The sequence below is a fragment of the Coregonus clupeaformis genome, unplaced genomic scaffold, assembly GCF_020615455.1.
Source record: "Coregonus clupeaformis isolate EN_2021a unplaced genomic scaffold, ASM2061545v1 scaf0003, whole genome shotgun sequence".
NCBI lineage: Eukaryota > Metazoa > Chordata > Actinopteri > Salmoniformes > Salmonidae > Coregonus > Coregonus clupeaformis.
Genome location: NW_025533458.1, coordinates 577,576 through 597,129, shown reverse-complemented (window position 1 = coordinate 597,129; position 19,554 = coordinate 577,576).

Here is a 19,554-nt window from a genome sequence, read left to right as displayed (position 1 = left end):
CACATGTTCCAGAAGGCATTTCTGCCAAAAAACGCATTTTGATCAAAAAAAAGTTTACGTTCAAATGCCTCTCCTTTGAAGTAGTGACGCGCGACTTACGCCTAGTTTCCTGAAACGTTTCACAAATGTGCAAGTTACTCAAATCACCACTTGAAGTAAAATGTGCCATTCAGCAAAGATGTTGTCTGTACTTCTCAAAGGAAGAAAGGGACAGGGAGGAACAAAATGGTTTTGGTATTCAAGGACATCAACGCAGCACCTTGCAAAATCACTTTTGTAATGTGTGAAATTCCTTCATTCTCTCCCTTCATAGCTTAATTTCATTGTGAAAGCTAATCATGGATGGCATAATTTATTTCTGCATTCAGGTCATCACCTACTCAAATACAAAGCTGCACACAAAATAACACAATATAATCACTGTCACAAAAACTATTGTCTGAGACTATGACCATTAGGTTTATCTTTCAATACATTGCAGCTGAAATAATGCCTGGCCATCTACATGGTCTGTGTGAGTTTTTGTGTATGTGTATACATGTTTGCATGTAAGCGTGTGTACATGTGCATCTGTCCATGAAATATTAAATTTTTCTTATTATGATTTTGACTTGTAGAGCTTGTCACTCCCTGATCTGTTTCACCTGTCTTTAGCTTGTCTCCACCCCCCACCAGGTGTCTCCCATTTGTCCCCATTATATCCTGGGTATTTATACCTGCGTTTTCTGTTTCTCTGTGCCAGTTCGTCTTGTCTTGCCAGGTCGTTCCAGCTTGTTTCCCGTTTATCCTGTTTCTCAAGTTTAGTTTTCTAGTCTTCCCGGTTCTCACCATTCTGCCTGCCCTGACCCTGAGCTTGCCTGCCGTTCTGTCCCTGATTGACTCTGACTTTGGTTACTGATCTCTGCCTGCCCTTGACCTGCCGTTTGCCTGCCCCCTGTTTTATAATAAATATATGAGATTTGAACTGTCCATCTCCTGTTACTGCATCTGGGTCTTATCCTGAGTCGTGATAGAGCTGCCTATTTGTATGTATCCCAAAAGAACAATAGACTGTTCACAACTATATTTTCCAAATTGTAAGGACCTTTTCAATGCCTTGAGACAGCTCTCATCATATCTCTCTTCTGCAAAGTTTTCTGATTACAGCGAATAAGAAATGGAATTACAATTTCATACGTGAAGAAGCAAAACAAAGACTCGCCTCAACCTCACATGCCATTGTCTTGTAAAAAAGGGCCTGGCCAGATTTAAGATTTGCTGGGGCTGCAGTCTGCTTGCAAAGGCCCATGCATTTTTTTATGGCTCTCACACTATGGTTGCATTTACACAGGCAGCCCAATTCTGATCTTTTTTTTCACTTATTGGTCTTTTGACCAATCAGATCAACTCTAAAAAAAAGATCTGATGTGAAAAGATCTGATGTGATTGGTCAAAAGAGCAATTAGTGGAAAAAAGATCAGAATTGGGCTGTCTGTGTAAATCAAATCAAATCAAATCAAATGTTATTGGCCACATGCGCTGAATACAACAGGTGCAGACATTACAGTGAAATGCTTACTTACAGCCCTTAACAAACAGTGCATTTATTTTTAACAAAAAAGTTAAATTAAAAAAACAACAAAAAAAGTGTTGAGAAAAAAAGAGCAGAAGTAAAATAAAATAACAGTAGGGAGGCTATATATACAGGGGGGTACCGGTGCAGAGTCAATGTGCGGGGGCACCGGCTAGTTGAGGTAGTTGAAGTAATATGTACATGTGGGTAGAGTTAAAGTGACTATGCATAAATAATTAACAGAGTAGCAGCAGCGTAAAAGGATGGGGTGGGGGGGCAGTGCAAATAGTCCGGGTAGCCATGATTAGCTGTTCAGGAGTCTTATGGCTTGGGGGTAGAAGCTGTTGAGAAGTCTTTTGGACCTAGACTTGGCACTCCGGTACCGCTTGCCGTGCGGTAGCAGAGAGAACAGTCTATGACTAGGGTGGCTGGAGTCTTTGACAATTTTGAGGGCCTTCCTCTGACACCGCCTGGTATAGAGGTCCTGGATGGCAGGAAGCTTGGCCCCAGTGATGTACTGGGCCTTACGCACTACCCTCTGTAGTGCCTTGCGGTCGGAGGCCAAGCAGTTGCCATACCAGGCGGTGATGCAGCCAGTCAGGATGCTCTCAATGGTGCAGCTGTATAATTTTTTGAGGATCTGAGGACCCATGCCAAATCTTTTCAGTCTCCTGAGGGGGAATAGGCTTTGTCGTGCCCTCTTCACGACTGTCTTGGTGTGTTTGGACCATGATAGTTCGTTGGTGATGTGGACACCAAGGAACTTGAAGCTCTCAACCTGTTCCACTACAGCTGTGAGCGCTCACAGCAAGAAGCGGGTAATGCAAAATGTATTTCTGTATGAAAACTCCTTATCCAAGCAGGGGTCACTGGGAAATGTAATGATTACACCCTTGGGATCCTGGGATAGGAGGGCCATGCATGTCTGAAGCGATGGAAGAGAAACTGTGGATTTTTCCTTTCTGCAAGTAAACACAGACTAGCCAGTAGTCACACAGCCAGATTGTGAATCAGCAATAAATATAGCATATTAAATTATATGGTGTAACAGCTTTGGAGTTAATAATATATGGTGGAAATATTGAGGATACAGTACATAATGACAGAAAGTGCAGATTAACATTGGGTGTGAAATTCTATGGTTTTGTCCCAAATGGCATCCTATTCCCTATGTACAGTGGGGAAAAAAAGTATTTAGTCAGCCACCAATTGTGCAAGTTCTCCCACTTAAAAAGAGAGAGAGGCCTGTAATTTTCATCATAGGTACACGTCAACTATGACAGACAAAATGAGAAAAGGAAATCCAGAAAATCACATTGCAGGATTTTTAATGATTTTATTTGCAAATTATGGTGGAAAAGAAGTATTTGGTCAATAACAAAAGTTGCTCAATACTTTGTTATACACCCTTTGTTGGCAATGACACAGGTCAAACGTTTTCTGTAAGTCTTTACAAGGTTTTCACACACTGTTGCTGGTATTTTGGCCCATTTCTCCATGCAGATGTCCTCTAGAGCAGTGATGTTTTGGGGCTGTCGCTGGGCAACACGGACTTTCAACTCCCTCCAAAGATTTTCTATGGGGTTGAGATCTGGAGACTGGCTAGGCCACTCCAGGACCTTGAAATGCTTCTTACGAAGCCACTCCTTCGTTGCCCGGGCGGTGTGTTTGGGATCATTGTCATGCTGAAAGACCCAGCCACGTTTCATCTTCAATGCCCTTGCTGATGGAAGGAGGTTTTCACTCAAAATCTCACGATACATGGCCCCATTCATTCTTTCCTTTACACGGATCAGTCGTCCTGGTCCCTTTGCAGAAAAACAGCCCCAAAGCATGATGTTTCCACCCCCATGCTTCACAGTAGGTATGGTGTTCTTTGGATGCAACTCAGCATTCTTTGTCCTCCAAACACGACAAGTTGAGTTTTTACCAAAGAGTTCTATTTTGGTTTAATCTGACCATATGACATTCTCCCAATCCTCTTCTGGATCATCCAAATGCACTCTAGCAAACTTCAGACGGGCCTGGACATGTACTGGCTTAAGCAGGGGGACACGTCTGGCACTGCAGGATTTGAGTCCCTGGCGGCGTAGTGTGTTACTGATGGTAGGCTTTGTTACTTTGGTCCCAGTTCTCTGCAGGTCATTCACTAGGTCCCCCCGTGTGGTTCTGGGATTTTTGCTCACCGTTCTTGTGATCATTTTGGTCTTGTATGTCTTCCATTTCCTAATAATTGCTCCCACAGTTGATTTCTTCAAACCAAGCTGCTTACCTATTGCAGATTCAGTCTTCCCAGCCTGGTGCAGGTCTACAATTTTGTTTCTGGTGTCCTTTGACAGCTCTTTGGTCTTGGCCATAGTGGAGTTTGGAGTGTGACTGTTTGAGGTTGTGGACAGGTGTCTTTTATACTGATAACAAGTTCAAACAGGTGCCATTAATACAGGTAACGAGTGGAGGACAGAGGAGCCTCTTAAAGAAGAAGTTACAGGTCTGTGAGAGCCAGAAATCTTGCTTGTTTGTAGGTGACCAAATACTTATTTTCCACCATAATTTGCAAATAAATTCATTAAAAAGTCTACAATGTGATTTTCTGGATTTTTTTTTCTCAATTTGTCTGTCATAGTTGACGTGTACCTATGATGAAAATTACAGGCCTCTCTCATCTTTTTAAGTGGGAGAACTTGCACAATTGGTGGCTGACTAAATACTTTTTTCCCCCACTGTAGTTTTAACCAGGGCATATACATCAAATCAAATTGTATTTGTCACATGCTTTGGAAACAACTGGTGAAGACGAACAGTGAAATGCTAGTTACGGGCCATTCCCAACAATGCAGAGAGAAAAATTATATAAAAAATAACTTATATATATATACACGGGGCACCAGTACCGAGTCAATGTGCAGGGGATACGAGGTAATTGAGGTAGATCAAATCAAATCAAATGTATTTATAAAGCCCTTTTTACATCAGCAGACGTCACAAAGTGCTATACAGAAACCCAGCCTAAAACCCCAAACAGCAAGCAATGCAGATGTAGAAGCATGGTGGCTAGGAAAACCTCCCTAGAAAGGCAGGAACCTAGGAAGAAACCTAGAGAGGAACTAGGCTCTGAGGAGTGGCCAGTCCTCTTCTGGCTGTGCCGGGTGGAGACTATAAGTGTACATGGCCATTAAGGCCAGATTGTTCTTCAAGATGTTCAAATGTTCATAGATGACCAGCATGGTCAAATAATAATCACAGTGGTTGTAGAGGGTGCAACAGGTCAGTACCTCAGGAGTAAATGTCAGTTGGCTTTTCATAGCCGAGCATTCAGAGGTCGAGACAGCAGGTGCGATAGAGAGGTAAAGATAGAGAGTCAAAAACAGCAGGTCCGAGACAATGTAGCACGTCCAGTGAACAGGTCAGGGTTCCATAGCCGCAGGCAGAACAGTTGAAACTGGAGCAGCAGCACGGCCAGGTGCACTGGGGACAGCCAGGAGTCATCAGGCCAGGTAGTCCTGAGGCATGGTCCTAGGGCTCAGGTCCTCCAGGAGGGGAGGGAGAGAAGAGAGAGAATTAGAGGGAGCATACTTAAATTCACACAGGACACCAGATAAGACAGGAGAAATACATCAGATATAACAGACTGACCCTAGCCCCCGGCACATAGACTATTGCAGCATAGATACTAGAGGCTGAGACAGTGGGGTCAGAGGCAGATAATCCCAGTGGAGAGAGGGTAGCCGGCCAGGCAGAGACAGCAAGGGCAGTTCATCGCTCCAGTGCCTCGCACCACTGGGCCACAATCACTCAATCATATGTACACATAGGTAGGGGTAAAGTGTCTACGCTACAGGATAGATAATAAACAGTAGCAGCAGTGTATGTGGAGTCAAGAGTTAGTGCAAACAAAATCAATGCAGATAGTCCGGGTAGTTATTTTGTTAACTATTTAGCAGTCTTATTTCTTGAGGGTAGAAGCTGTTCAGGGTCCTGTTGGTTCCAGACTTGGTGCATCGGTACCGCTTACCGTGCGGTAGCAGAGAGAACAGTCTATGACATGGGTGGCTGGAGTTTTTAAGGCCTTCCTCTGACACTGCCTGCTATAGAGGTAGTGGATTGCAGGGAGCTCGGCCCCAGTGATGTACTGGGTCCTACGCATTACCCTCTGTAGCACCTTGCGGTCGGATGCCAAACAGTTGCCCTACCAAGTGGTGATGCAGCCAGTCAATATACTCTCAATGGTGCAGCTGTTTAACCTTTTGAGGCCAAATCTTTTCAGCCTCCTGAGGGGTAGGAGGTGTTGTCGTGCCCTCTTCATGACTGTGTTGGTGTGTATGGACCATGTTAATTCCTTAGTGATGTGGACTCCGAGGAACTTGATGTGGATGGGGGCGTGCTCGGCCCTCCGTTTCCCGTAGTCCACGATCAGCTCCTTTGTCTTTCTGACGTTGAGGGAGAGGTTGTTGTCCTGGCACCACATTGCCAGGTCACTGACTACCTCCCTATAGGCTGTCTCATTGTTGTCGGTGATCAGGCCTACCATCGTTGTGTCATCAGCAAACTTAACGATGGTGTTGGAGTCGTGCGTGAACCGGGAGTACAGGAGGGGACTAAGCACGCACCCCTGAGGGGCCCCCGTGTTGACGTTCAGTGGGAGGATATGTTGTTCAGTGTTGCTTGCCTCGGATCGAGCATAGAAGGCATTTAGCTCATCTGGTAGGCTTGTGTCACTGGGCAGTTCCCGGCTGAGTTTCCCTTTGTAATCTGTGATAGTTTGCAAGCCTTGCCACATCCGACTACCGTCAGAGCCGGTGTAGTAGGATTTGATCTTAGGGATGCTTTGCCATTTTGATGGCTCGTCAGAGATCGTAGTGGGATTTCTCATAAGCGTCCGGATTAGTGTTCTGCTTCTTGAAAGCGGCAGCTCTAGCCTTTAGCTCAGTGCGGATGTTGCCTGTAATCCATGGCTTCTGGTTGGGATATGTACGCATAGTCACTGTGGGGATGACGTCGTCGATGCACTTATTAATGAAGCCGGTGACATGGTGTGATACATTTCCCAATGTTATCGGATGAATACCGGAACATATTCCAGTCTGTGCTAGCAAAACAGTCCTGTAGCTTAGCATACGCTTCATTGGACCACTTCCATATAGGACTCTCATCAAAAGTAGTGCACTACATATGGAATAGGGTGTAATTTAGGACACACCCTAATTCTCCAGCCATGCACATGTACTGACCACTGCAAAAGTATTCCAGCCAAAAATCTGCTTGTCTTTACATTCATGTGAATCCTGGGTAACAAGTTGAATGCTCTTCAGGTGTCAGATAGCGTGACGAGGGACAAGTGTCTGGTAGGAGTGACACCACCTGATGTAAGACAATAGAGCTAGCCAACTTGTAGTCCTAAAAAACAGTAATGAGTTAGCATTTTCTACCTCTGGTTTGTTGGCCATTCCTATGTGGGAAATGAATGGAGAAAAGGCACTGAAAATAAGGTCGTAGATTAACACAGGCTTAGAAGATGTTACACGTTTTGTTTTATGAGATAATATCAGTCTTTATAAACAATTATGAATTATGAAGCCTTTATGTGCACAAAATAAGTCAGTTGCTATGAGCCTATATGAATGCATACATGCTTATTATGCATTTATAAGGCGGGCGACTCATAGAAATTGCACACCATCACATTTGATGTTACTCATAACAATGAAAACGTTGTGTTGTATGAGTATAAAAATTGCATTTTTGAAATTAAATCTGAAAAAATAACACAATACATTGCATGATCATATCAATCAATACTATCTCACACATGATTTGTCAACAAAAACCAATGCAGCTGTCAAATCATACATACAGTGTTTAGGCTTGGTGTATGATTTATGAAGCTACACTTAATGTACCACACGTCTCAACACCCAGCCCCCTGAGTGACACAAGTGAATTTAAGCTGCCAGGGGTCACTTTCCCCAACACTAGAATTTGTCTTATCACCACATGCAACAACACGACCAGTGTTTCTTCTGGGGTTACCATTGCTCGCCCTTGTACATTAACCTTGCAATGTTGCACACTACACACACCATGCCACGCCACATCACTGACATATGCATATTTGTTCAGTTCGGGCACATTGGTGGCATCTTCCAAATGAGTTGCGCGGACACTGATGCCGCCTGCAATCTTCACAAAGGGCATCCTTGAGCGGCGCAATAGAGAGAACAGTGATGACCTGCGATGCTACAATGACCTCCCATTGGGCTGACATTTCCAGACAACAATGGGAATGTATTTTATGGTGACATGAGAATAAGGGTGTGAATAGAAACTGAGGGATCAGGGTTGGCATGGAAACTGGGCACCATCAACAATGGCAATGTAGTACACACCAGCCACACTCAACTAAATCTTTCTTTCCACCTGACCATCAACATTTTTGTTTGCAAAGTGAAGGGTGGGTCTTGGCAAATACATATAACTGCCACTGGGCTTTTTGTGGTATTTTGTGGTAACTGCCCTCAAAACCAAAGACGAAGGAATGATTAATCAAATAACTCAGTGAGAGTTGCATATGCCAAGTTCACAAACACAAATGTCATGGGCTCACTGTGGGTGAAAACAGAGATCGAGCAGTGATGCTTTAAAGTATGTACTCAAGAAACATTCAAGTAGAAATTGAAGTAGAGCAAAATGTAGGCACAGATGTCCTACTTGGAGAAAAAAATAAGTTAAAAGACGCCGCAAGTGGTAAACCTAGCACTCAGAAAAGTTTAGACTCAATGTTATTTGTTTGCTAGCTTTTTTATTCGACACCAAATCTACACCATTTATTATCGAGCAATCACAATTAGCCATCCCAAACCGAAAGCTCCACATAGTACCTCAACAGCCCTTCAACTTTGACAAGCACTCTAGGGTAATTTGTCTGTTCAATGGGTACCTGAGCCATTGCAGCTCTCTCCAATAAAACCCCCTTAATGAGTAATCACCTGAGACAAGACCCTTCGACATGAAAAGAGGCTCAAAATCCTAAGTGGGTGGGCAGAACACTGGCACAGTCCAAATAAGTGGTGACTCATCGTCCGTACAGCTGAACGACGAACGTTAAAAACAAATGAATGTCATATTAGCTTGAATTACACCGAGCCTAATTGGTCACTGACTTCCTGACCTGCATTGCAATGGTAGTGGGAAGGGGTAAGGAAAATAAAATGATGGAGCATGATGATATACTGTATTTGACTCTTAAACAGATGCGTTTAGACCAGGGTAGGCATGGTGGTAAGACTAGATACAAAAAAATGGTAACACCTTATAATGGATAAGCAACAGTTTTGTAATCAGTTATTAATCAGTACTCCTACATTTGTAAATGTTAGTAACCTAGTTATTCACAAACAACTTTTAAAGCATTTAATAATGATTCATAAGATCATTCATGAGATGTTTAATATAGGTCCTTATAAACCATTTACTAATCATTAGTTAAGTCTTTTTGCGTGGCCTCATCTATAGTATGGGCTATTTCTACATTTTACATTTTTACATTTTAGTCATTTAGCAGACGCTCTTATCCAGAGCGACTTACAGTTAGTACTTTATAAGTACTTTATAAATGTGTTTAGTGACCAGGATAATATCTCACTAAAAGATGGACATGACATTGGTAGACATTCCAGCAGTACCTGATGCTCCTTATGGTCTGAAAATGGCAATATGCACACAATACAGCGGATGTTTAAGAATACATTGAACATTTGATTCCAAAAAAGTCACACTTGTAATAGTGTGCTGTGTAACTTCAGAGTAAAATAAAGTTTTTATTCCGATAACGCTAACATGAGCGTTTCTTGGCAGTGACTTTTCTACCAAAACAAAGGTGTGGATTGTTGATTGCACTAACTCCTTAACCTAGAACTAAACTCTCGCGTAATTTGGTCAGCTGTGTGATTAAGTTCTGGGTCCATACGTGTTAGAAATTGGGAGTGACGGTTTGCGAAGTCTACACCCTTGAAAAAGGAAACTCAGATGAAGCCGAAGCACCGCCTTTCCTGGTCCAAATAATCAGTGACGAAAACCCAAACACTGGAACTACTGCTGCTCGTTATCCTACCCATTCCATCCTGTCCAGTAAGATTATTCGATTTACACACAGAATTTGTCCACGAGAGATTAAGAGTGGTCCATAGACTACTTATGAGGTAAGGAACCATATATCTGAATACATTATTTTGTTAAAATGGTGCTGTACTATAACTGTATGGCCACTGTTTTGTGAACTCGGACACAAATGTGCTATTCTGTGATTTCTTTGGTGTTTACTTTTATTTTATTTTCACTAAATGTATTCGCTATAATTTCTTATAACCAACAAATACTTTTGAACATCAGATCAGCAGTTACTTACCTTAATTCTGGCTTCAATTTAGACTTCGACTCATCTGCCGTATCTTCATCTTCATCTTCATCCTCATCCTCATCTTCATCTCATATCTCCCGGAGTGGCACAGTGGTCTAAGGCACTGCATCACAGTGCTAGCTGTGCCACTAGAGATCCTGGTTCGAATCCAGGCTCTGTCGTAGCCGGCCGCGACCGGGAGACCCATGGGGCGGCGCACAATTGGCCCAGCGTCGTCCAGGGTAGGGGAGGGAATGGCCGGCAGGGATGTAGCTCAGTTGGTAGAGCATGGCGTTTGCAACGCCAGGGTTGTGGGTTCGATTCCCACGGGGGGCTAGTATGAAAAAATAAAAAATAAAAATAATGTATGCACCCACTAACTGTAAGTCGCTCTGGATAAGAGCGTCTGCTAAATGACGTAAATGTAAATGTAATCTGCCCTGGGATCTTTCTGTAATTTTCGGGGTATACAAGAGGAAACACTGGCGTTACAAAGGCAAATCAGATCATGACTCTGTACACCTGCTTCCTGTTTACAAGCAGAAGCTCAAACAGGAAGTACCCATGACTCGGTCCGTTGAGAAATGGGACTTGTTTCAGGAAACTAGGCGTATGTCACGCGTCACTACTTCACATTAATTTTTTATCAAAATGCATTTTTTGGCAGAAATGCCTTCTGGAACATGTCATCTTTCATGTGCCTTAATAACAAAGTTGTATGCCATCTGTAAATAAAAACATCAATAAAATATTATGAGCCTAGTTGGTTTAGCCCCGGAAAAAGACAGGAACCTTCCCGCTAGCCATGATTAGCTGAGATAATGGATGGGCTGGACATGCCGAGTGATGAGTTCTGATTGGTCTACCATGTAGCACGCTTATTTATATAACATGAGCTGTTCAGTATGTATACGTAATCCTTTCTAACGCTGCTTTTTTGAAAGATATCGTGAATATCTGCAAAAGTCTTGCTAATGCTCTCCACTTTCTGGAGGACCGAGTTTTGCCCGGTGGAAGCAGAGTATAATAGCTAAGGAGATGGAGAAAATTCTGGCGTTTTATTGCAAATATGCAGAGGGAGTCAAAAAGAGAACACACAGAAGGCTGTTGTATAAAACACCTGTCTCCAGATTACATCTTCAAACTAAGGGCAACCATGGCATCCATGAGAGAGAGCGTTCATCCATGTATTTTCATATATTATATGTTTCAAATTTTGTCAGAAAGCCGTTTTCATTGCTAGATATCGTTACATGTAGGATCTGTGTAGTAATATTATTTGTATCTCAGAGCAATTTGCATTGCTAACAAACATTTAACCTAGCTGGTTAGTTTTAGCTACCTCAGATTCATGCAGGGTAGTAACGTTATGAGTTGGGATTATGATTAATTGTTTAGCTAGTTAGCTAGCTAGGTACATGTCTAAAAAAAAGATTCCACTATGCAAGACACCATTTCACTGTACCGTTTCACTTAATGTATCATGTACATGTTACAAATAAACTATAATTGTATTTGATATAGTGTGAGTTTACCAGAGACGGTAGTCAGATGAGACTAAAATTAAGACTTTGGCCATCAAGGAAAACGCTACGTCTGGCGCAAACCCAACACCTCTCATCACCCAGAGAACACCATCCCCACAGTGAAGCGTGATGGTGGCAGCATCATGCTGTGGGGATGTTTTTCATTGGCAGGGACTGGAAAACTGGTCAGAATTGAAGGAATGATGGATGGCGCTAAATACAGGGAAATTCTTGAGGGAAACCTGTTTCAGTCTTTCAGAGATTTGAGACTGGGACTGCTAAAGCAACACTTGAGTGGTTTAAGGGGAAACATTTAAATGTCTTGGAATGGCCTAGTCAAAGCCCAGACCTCAATCCATTTGAGAATCTGTGGTATGACTTAAAGATTGCTGTACAGCAGTGGAACCCATCCAACTTGAAGGAGCTGGAGCAGTTTTGCCTTGAAGAATGGGCAAAAATCCCAGTGGCTAGAAGTGCCAAGCTTATAGAGACATACCCCAAGAGACTTGCAGCTGTAATTGCTGCAAAATGTGGCTCAAGTTGTCTGTTTTTTTTGTCTTCTTTCTTCTTTCACAATAAAACATATTTTGCATCTTCAAAGTGGTAGGCATGTTGTGTAAATCAAATGATACAAACCCCCCAAAAATCCATTTTAATTCCAGGTTGTAAGGCAACAAAATAGGAAAAATGCCAAGGGGGGTGAATACTTTTGCAAGCCACTGTATATAAGTATTCAGACCCTTTGCTATGAGAATCGAAATTGAGCTCAGGTGCATCCTGTTTCCATTGATCATCCTTGAGATGTATCTTTAACTTGATTGGAGTCCACCTGTGGGAAAGTCAATTGATTGGACATGATTTGGAAAGGCACAAACCTGTCTATATAAGGTCCAACAGTTGATAGTGCATGTCAGAGCAAAAACCAAGCCATGAGGTCAAAGAAATTGTCCGTAGAGCTCTGAGACTTGATTGTGTCAAGGTACAGATCTGGGCAAGGGTACCAAAACATTTCTGCAGCATTGAAGTTCCCCAAGAACACAGTGGACTCCATCATTCTTAAATGGAAGAAGTTTCGAACCACCAAGACTCTTCCTAGAGCTGGCCACCCGGCCAAACTTAGCAATCGGGGAGAAGGGCCTTGGTCAGGGAGGTGACCAAGAACCATATGGTCACTCTGACAGCGCTCCAGAGTTCCTCTGTGGAGATGGGAGAATCTTCCAGAACGACAACCATCTCTGCAGCACTCCACAAATCAGGCCTTTATGGTAGAGTGGCCAGACGGAAGTCATTCCTCAGTAAAAGGCACATGACAGAACGCTTGGAGTTTGCCAAAAGGCACCTATAGACTTTCAGACCATGAGAAACAAGATTCTCTGGTCTGATTAAACCAAGATTGAACTCTTTGGCCTGAATGCCAAACGTCACGTCTGGAGGAAACCTGGCACCATCCCTATGGTGAAGCATGGTGGTGGCAGCATCATGCGTGGGGATGTTTTTCAGCGGCAGGGACTGGGAGACTAGTCAGGATCGAGGGAAAGATGAACGGAGCAAAGTACAGAGAGATCCTTGATGAAAACCTGCTCCAGAGCACTCATGACCTCAGACTGGTGCGAAGGCTGAATGGAAGCAAGTCCCGCAGCAATGTTCCAACATCTAGTGGAAAGCCCCAGAAGTGTGGAGGCTGTTATACAGCAAAGGGGAGACCAACTCCATATTAATGCCCATGATTTTGGAATGAGATGAGATGTTGGTGTACACGTACCTTTGGTTATGTAGTGTATATTTCTCATGAATTAGAATTATACTAAAACTGTATTTTAATTAGAAATTCTGAATTTTCTTTACAAGAATAGTGTATTTATAATGTGCTTCAAGTATACTTTTACAAATACACTCCTACTATAATTAACCACATCAGTTATTGTAATTAACCATATAAAGGCTACCTTGATTGACCAAGGCATCTTCTCAGCCAATGTTAACATGCTATTTACAAAGCAGGTGTGGCTGGAGCAACAATTTAAAAGTTGCACTTCTGAGAACTGTGCATCATTGGAATTTCACACTTAAGGTGTTCACATTACGGTAATAAATTAACATTTAAATAAAATGTGGAATGTGGAATATGTAATGGTTAATTAAAAGAACAACATTCAGTTTGAAAATGACCATCAAAATATTTGAATAAGCTAATTATGAGGAATAACATAATATTATAAATAAACACTTCTGCTGCAGAAAAGGATGCTGGGTAATATGCAAATGATTGTGCACATTCCTTTTTTGAAAGTATACTTAAGTACATTTTCTTGAGATATGAAAAAGTATACTCTCAGGAATCATGTTCCTCAAGTGTGCTTGTTTCATTTTGTAGAATAAACAATCGTTATCACTGTCAACTTTCTCTGCACTCTTCTGAACAGGAATCCAGAAAGTACTTCAAAACTTATTATTGGCACTGATACTACAGTGCCTTGCAAAAGTATTCAAACCCCTTGGATTTCTTCACATGTTATTGTTACAAAGTGGGATTGATTTAATTGTAATTTTTGGTCAACAATCTACACAAAATACTCCAATGTCAAAGTGGAATATTTCTATTAATGTTTTTGAAAAGATTGATAGCAATTAAATAACTGAAATATAGTCTTTGAAGAAGGATTCAACCCTCTCAGTCAATACATGTTAGAAACACCTTTGGCAGCAATTACAGCTGTGATTCTTATTGGGTAAGAAGGTTATTGGGTCTCTAAGAGCTTTGCAAACCTGGATTGTGCAATATTAGCCCTTTATTCATTTCATCATTTTTCAATCTCTGTCAAGATGTTGGTGCTCATGGCTACACAGCTATTTTCAAATTTTCCATAGATTTTCAAGCAGATTTACGTCAAAACTGCAACTTGGCCACTCGGCAACATTCACTGTCTTCTTGGTAAGCAACTCCAGTGTATATTTCACCTTGTGTTGTAGGTTATTGTCCTGCTGAAAGGTGAATTCCTCTTCCAGTGTCTGTTGCAAAGCAGACTGAAGCAGGTTTTCCTCTAGGATTTTGCCTGTGTTTAGCGCCATCCTGTTTTCTTTTTTATCCGGAAAAACTCCCCAGTATTTGCCGATGTCCAGCATACCCATACCATGATGCAGCCACCACCATGCTTGAAAATAATGCAGCAGTTACTCTGTGATGTGTTGTGTTGGATTTGCCCCAAATTAAGGCTTTGCCATTTAGGCCCCCACATTTTTTTGGTTGCAGTATTCATATTATTCTTTTAAATCATTCTTGTGGAGTCAATACAATGTTGTTGATCCATCGACAGCTTTCTCCCATCACAGCCATTGAACTCTGTAACTGTTTTATAATCCCCAATGGCTTCATGGTAACATCCCTGAGCAGTTTCAATCCTGTCCTGCATCTCAGTTCAGAAGGACGACTGTATCGTTGATGTGTATGGGTGGTTTAATACATGATCCACAGGATAATTGTTAACTTGACCATGCTTAAAGAGATATTCAATGTCTGATTTGATATTGTTACCGATCTACCAATCACTGCCCTTTTATGAGGCTTTCAAAAGGCTCCCTGGTCTTTGTAGTTGAATCTGTGCTTGAAATTCAATACTTGACTGAAGGACCATACAGATGAGTCCATGTAACATACTGTGTGATTTGTTAAGCCACATTTTACTCCTTAACTAATTTAGGCTTGCCTAAACAAAGAGGCTGAATACTCATACAATGACTATATTTTAGTTATCGGAATTGTCTTCCACTTTGAGTATTTTGAGTTCATTGTTGACAACAAATTAATAGATTTTCATCCCACTTTTTTACACAATACAATTTGAAGAAATACAAGCAGTATGAATATGCACTGTGTACTTATAATGTACTTGATCACTCACAAGCAGTTTCATAAAAAAAAAATCTATGCTTTAATTTAAAAACAACTCCAAGTGTATATTAAATGAATATATTAAATTACAATTAAAGCATTTGAAATTTAAGTACAGTTTTAATGAGCGTGTTTATGTTGAATGATAGTAAACATATAGTATACTTAAAGACTTTTTAAAAAATAATTTAAAGTACACTTTTAATAAGTGTATTGAAGGTTGATGATAGTATATTTAAAGTATTCTAAAAGACTGAAAAAACGATGAATTTAAAGTACACTTTTAGTAAGTGTATTGAAGTTTGATGATAGCATATTAATAATATACTAAAAGACTGAAAAAACTATGAATATAAAGTACACTTTTAATAAGTGTGTTGAAGTGTAATGATATTATAATTATAGTATACTTTAGATATGCTAGAAAAATACATCTCTTATCTGAAGTATATTATTACATTTTTTGGGATATTTAAGTATACTTTAGTATACTTGTAATATATTAAAATATGCTATTTTTTCCTCTCGCTTGGGTAGTTTTGCGCCAACAAAAAAAAAGGTGGTTAAATATGTACAAATAAAAATTATAAAGAAAATCCTGAGCTGTTTTATATCTCCTAGAAACAGGACCGACACATCAAAACCTTATTCCTTATGATTTATTTTTTGACTGTCTGTTTTGCCATTTATGAATGTGTTATTCAATGTGTTTCTATGGGCTATAGTAGTAAAGGCCAAATTCAATATTTTATCAAATCATTTTTTAATCTAATGATTAGGAAATGTTTTATAAGGAACTATATTAAGCATCAATGATCTTATGAATCATTGTTAAATACTTTAAAAGTTGTTTATCAATATGTCAATAACTAGTTTACTAACATTTACAAATGTGGGTGTAATGGTTAATAAATTATGAATAAACTATTTACTAATCCATTATAAATGCTTTATTATGTGGAGGTATTTTAAAGTGCTACCAAAAAAAACATTCCACTAAACTCTACTGCCATGTAATTACAAAGCAGTCAGTTATTACGTAATGACATGTTAATACAAATGTTACAAAGCTGGTAAAGAGTACTTAACTGGTATCAATCCAGTTGAACTCAAACATGTTTGACCGAAGAAAGGCTGATATGCCACTGAAATGAAGGACAACTACACACTCGTATCACAAAAGCTCACTCCCTCTCTGTGGGCCTGGTCAGTTTGTCTGTCACTCTCCTTCTGTGCTGTAAGAAAGGAACACATTTCTGTCAAAACACTGCAGCCGCCGGTTGCGAAACAGAGTACAAATGGCGGAAGCAGTGCTTTTTACAGTATATCGCCTGGGTTTTGAGGAGCAAACAGAGCCTGACCTTTACTGCTAAGAACTCAAACATGTTAGCTGTAATGTCTGGGCTTGGCAGTTGGCACTTTCTGTTGTGACTTTGTTAATGTTTGTGGATCGCTCCGACTGGAAAAAGCCCTAGGGAGCATTTTCTGGTGAACCATCAGGTTCCTCTACATCGGAATCCTCCACGTGTCCTTTGTGTTTCCCTCAGCCAACAAGCAGGCCATAAATGGCATTTCCTCTCACACTGAAGCACCCTGGGTAATAAGGTTAGATTTGACTGCAAATAGAACCTGGAAATACTATAACAAAGCAGGTTTTTATGGATTTGGTGCAGGTTTTCCTAATATGGTTGTGGCAACAGAGATTAGTAAGAATGATGTGATTAACCCTGTGACCTTTGGCGTAATGAGAGTAGATATGTAAGAGAGAGCCAGGGACAACTAATTACATTTACATTTTAATTAATTGCCCTTAATATTGTCACTTGGGCACAAGGTGACACATCCTTGATATAACAACACATGATACATCTCTTTTAGGAGAAATGATGCCATTTCATGCAGAACTGGGTTTAAATAGCATTTGTGTTCTATCAAATAACTAAGCTGTGCTTAATTGAGCTTGCCTTGTGCAATGGAAACAATGGCATAGTCCCAAAAGTACAAACCCTGTTCATCAGGCACACAGGTTTCATCAAACGCTCAGAGTATTTGAAAGAAAATGAATGAGATCCTCTCATAACAAAGATGCAAAAAATTTACTAAAGTTTAAACTATTTGACGTAAGATGTGACTGTACATACAAATTATTTTGTCATGGATCTATGGATCAACACATCTACATTAGGAATGGCACGGGTAAGATAAAACAAGACCCCAGGACGGATATTACCATGCCTGTGCAGAAGCAACTTGTATAGGTCCTTACAAGATGTTATTTCTGGTGTGCAGGGGTCATATTCAAAACAACAATTGTGATTTATTTTCTAGAATTCCACATAGCTATAGCCATAGGAAGATCAGGAGAATACTGGCTTTATCTCCCTAGCGCTTTCGGATCTTATCTAACCTTTTCTGCCTCATGAAATATGCAACATCCTGGCCACCAATCTCCGCTGCAGTCGCAGGATGTATGTCTGTATCACCCGGGCGGCATGCATGAGGAAATTGCTTTGGACTCCTCCACTGTATGTTCCAAATTATCGTGATCACAAAAACAGACCGACCGCAATCTCCTTGTTATTGCGCTATACACCATCCCCATCATCCGTTAACGCTGAAGGCATTCAAACCGGCTACATTTTCCTCCCACTGAAGTTTGTGTGCAGCCTCAGGTTGTGGGTTGTGACAGGCACTTGTGATAGGGGGTGGGGAAGGGGGGCAGCTTACATAACAGAACCAGGGGTAGGGGGGTTGTGAGGTTGAGAGGCCAACCATAGCGTGAACCCGCGGAAGCTTTAACGTGGGTGAGTGATGGAGATGTCGAGATAAAGCTTCCTGTCAGCCTCTGGCAAGCGTTCCCCAGCCAAACTGCGTTTTTCTAAAGAGCAGGCAAGACAGGGAAGGCGTCTCTCCATCCGCCCGACTCGCATCTCCAAGATAGCAGGGGGAGTGGGAGAGAAACCTGACAGAATTATTGGCCGTTTGAAAAGACCAGCGTGGCTTATCTCTTGGGAGTTAGCCACAAAAGAGAGTAGTAGGAGATTAGAATGTGGCAGGAAATGTGGCAGATGCTGGTCATTTTTACTTGTTTATTCACCTCAGGTGATGTTTGTATGTTTGTTGTCCTTATGATATCATGGAATGTACTTTGACTTGTAAAATCTATTGAATATAATAAATAATTGAGGTTGTATTGTAGTGTTTTCCAAATATTTAAGTATTATAGTGTGAAAGGTACAGTATATCAACATCTAACCCATTACTGGCCTACAATCATAATGAACAATTACAATAGTTACAATTGCTTAGTCCTCAGTCTATTGTCTATACACAGTATCTCAGTTTAGAACTATGAATGAACTGTACACGATGAACTATCTTTTCACTGTGTACAATTGATGTGCTCTTGCCAGCCAACAATGTACAGAACGTCTGGTACTGTGCATGTTCTGTTGTCTCTGTATGAAATTGAAATTGCATTCCATTGTATTGAATTACGTTGTTTATGCACGTGAGTGTGAAAAAACACATCCTCTCGCATAATTTATATTATCTCGCTCTCAAGGCTTGCCCTATTAGATGACAAGCCCCAATGATCCCCCCCTTCACCTCCGCTGGGCAGAAAGCGGGACAACCCCTGCGGGCAAGCGCCAAATGGAGGCCACCCACCAGGCGAGACGACAGGGAGCAGCCGAGCGCTGGTGCCCCGGCCAGAGGCTTGTCAGCGGGGACACGGGGCCCGGCCACGGCAGCCCTCTCTCCGGATGTCGGTCTGGGAGATAATCGCCACAGACTCCACTCACCCCTGAGGGCTCACAGCGGGCACTGGATAGAGAGACCTGCCCCTGCTCTGCATGAGAAAGCTGAGGACTATAACTCCCAGCACTACACAGAGGGAAACACTACAGCTCCCTATGGTGAAAACAGGGTTGGGTAAAGTTGAAAAGTTACAAGGACATAGCTTACGCCATCACAACCCAAGACTATATGCTTGATTTATTCCATTGTTTGTAAACAATGTCATTGTAACCAAACAGTATATATCTTCAAAAAAGCTCAAACTATTAACACTATAATTTTTGTCTCATGGATGGTCAGTCTTTGCATCCATAGATCAGTCTATGAATTTGAGGGTGGTTATATTTCACCAGCCCCATCCCTCAGCCGTTTACTGAAAAAGTGGCTGGTGGCTGAA